We start from the raw sequence: 2,740 nt of genomic DNA on the forward strand, positions 1-2,740 counted from the left end.
AGACTAGACCAAGCCAGAAGAACTCTCAAATTGTTTCTCTTCTTATTTAATCACAGAGAAATGACTGTGTCAGAGTTAATGAAAAGAGAATGATAAGCAGTACTATTTGATTTACTGCCTCTGAAGAAGAAGTCAGATTATAGTGTGACCAACAACTCTCCTGGAACACTGTTACCTCACAGACAGCTGTGGGAGTTGGAGAGAGCTATCTAGGACATATTGAGGAGCTGCCTGAAAAGATGACTCAGAAATAGGCAGTTTATGTACTAGGTGAGGTAAGAAAGAAAAGGAGAAGGAAAGGAAGTCATTAAATCACTGCCCTGGGCAAATGATACTCAGTTTTGCTAGGAATTTCCTTAGCACTGTATAGACTACAGCCAGGCAGGTTGGCATATAGGGCGGAGTGTTAAGTAGTAAGAGTCACCACCAGCACACCGCATTTGATGGTTACTCCTCCAGCTTCCTCTTGAGATTTTTTTTAAACACTTTGAAACTTCCTTGTCAAACAGGCTTCTTACTAATAGGCACTTAAGGTGGAAACCTTGGAAATACTGGAATTTTCCACAGAAGTGCAATATGACTTCAGATTGGGCCAAAAAAATAAGTAGGCAAAATGCGAACAATGTTTGTTTCTAAAGATTCTTGTGTCCTGCACAGTTTCAAGTCCGAGACTGATTCTAACATTAAGAGGAGAAAGTAGATACAGACTCCTACCCTTAACCAAGAAGATCTTTGCAGTTGATATCCAATGGTAAAGGGGAAAACCCATTTTCTCCAGTGTACTGACAATATCAATCACAATCCAGGAGAGGTGAACAGAAAACAAACTCCATACTTTGTGTGTGTGATTGTGTGTGTGCATGTGTGTGTGCATGTTTACATGTGTGTTTTCAAAAGAGAGAAAGGGACCATAAAGTTTATTGGTTAGAGAGGTGGAGATCTCGAAGGACTTGGGGAACTGGAAACATGTGGCCTAAATATAGTATATGAAAAGCTTTAAAGAAGGAAATGTTTTAAAACTCATCATTCTAATCAGTTCTTAATGGATGCAAATGAGTCATCAGAAATCCTGAGTGTAATTGCCTGTCTATGTCAATCCTCCCCTTATTATTTAACCCCTATCAAGCCATGGAAACTAAATCTCAACAGATTTTTTCTGCACTTTTTTTTCTGAATAGTCAACTGATGTAAAGTACAATACAGAGAGCAGTGTGATGGCTTAGTGTTTACAGGCATTTACTGATAGGTCTGAGCCCTGAGGTCTATCCCTGGAATCTGTGCGTGGTTGAAGAAAAGAATCCACTCCTACAAGCTGTCCTCTGACATCCATATGCACGCACCTGTACCATTTGTGCCTCCCCACACAAACACACTGAGAAAAATAAATGGGCTAAAACATTTTCAAGAGAAACTACCTGGGCTGGAGAAATGGTTGACAGGTAAGAATGAGTAAGGATCCTGTAAAGGAGTTTAGTTCCCAAGACCTAAACTGGGTTACATACAGCTGCCTTTATGTTCAGCTCAGGGAATTCAACAACCTCCAAGGCTCTATGGGCACCTGCACGCATGCGTGCTCGCACACGTGCGCACACACAACCACACATACACACACAAACACACACCACATAACAAAATTAAATATAAATATTTTAAAACAAAATCAAAGAGGCAGATAAATGCCTACAATGCCTATCACTAGCAAGATCACTAGAGACATAGAGAAATAATTTGCTCAGATGAGAAATACATGTTTGCAATGTTACAATTATTAAATGATACCCTATAGAACAGAAGAGGCTAGATTCTCAAATTTAATTTGGTAAATATAGTTTCTTTTTCTAAATTAGTTGTGATAATACTAGAAACATTGGAAATTACAGATTACGATCCCTAAATTAAGGCATTAAAAGATGGTACACTCACTAGTCTTAGCTGAAAGGCAACAGTGACTGACAAGAATCTTGCTACTAATTTTTATAATTTATACCATTATCTGGGTAAAGAGCAGTGCACTAACAATGCTGAATAGGATTAATTAGTTCTTTCAGTTTAAAGAGGAAATGAGAAGTGCTTAATAATCAATCTCAAGTTTATTAAGAACTAAATTCCATTGGAGGTGAGAGGCAGCTTTGTGGGAGAATAACAGCAGAATAATCCAATGTGGCCTGGAGCACCACAGAAATTAAAATAATTACAAAACAATTAATGCATGTAGCTTTAACCAACTAAATGGCTAACTGGTTGGATTCAGATTTTTAAAAAAATTCCACACCTGTCAATATTTATCACTAGTAAAGCAATACATATAGTGAATAAAACGTTTTAATTTTCTGTCCAGGCAGATCTACGTGTATCACATTCAATTTTCCTTCCTTAGTAATCTAAATAATTTCCCACCTTGCTCATGATGAATGTCTTGCCAGTTCCTACTCAGTTCTTCCACTTTACATGACCTAATTAAAGAAAACATTCCATGATTGCCTATTTTTTCTCATGCATGACAACCTATTATTTTTTCTACCACCTGATTAGGGCTTTATTATCCTTGGATTTAGATTGATTTGCTGAGCACTTTAATAAAGCACTACTTAGTTTGATTTAAAGGGCTACAGGTTTCTTTCATTCATATAATTATTCTTATAACCATCTTACACTCAAAGTCCTCTGTAGTCCCTCCAAAAAAGAAAAAAAAAAGCAGTTTTCGATTGCTGCTGAACAAGGTTAAAAAAAAAAAAAAAGC

Source organism: Chionomys nivalis, chromosome 22 (assembly GCF_950005125.1).
Source record: "Chionomys nivalis chromosome 22, mChiNiv1.1, whole genome shotgun sequence".
NCBI classification, from domain to species: domain Eukaryota; kingdom Metazoa; phylum Chordata; class Mammalia; order Rodentia; family Cricetidae; genus Chionomys; species Chionomys nivalis.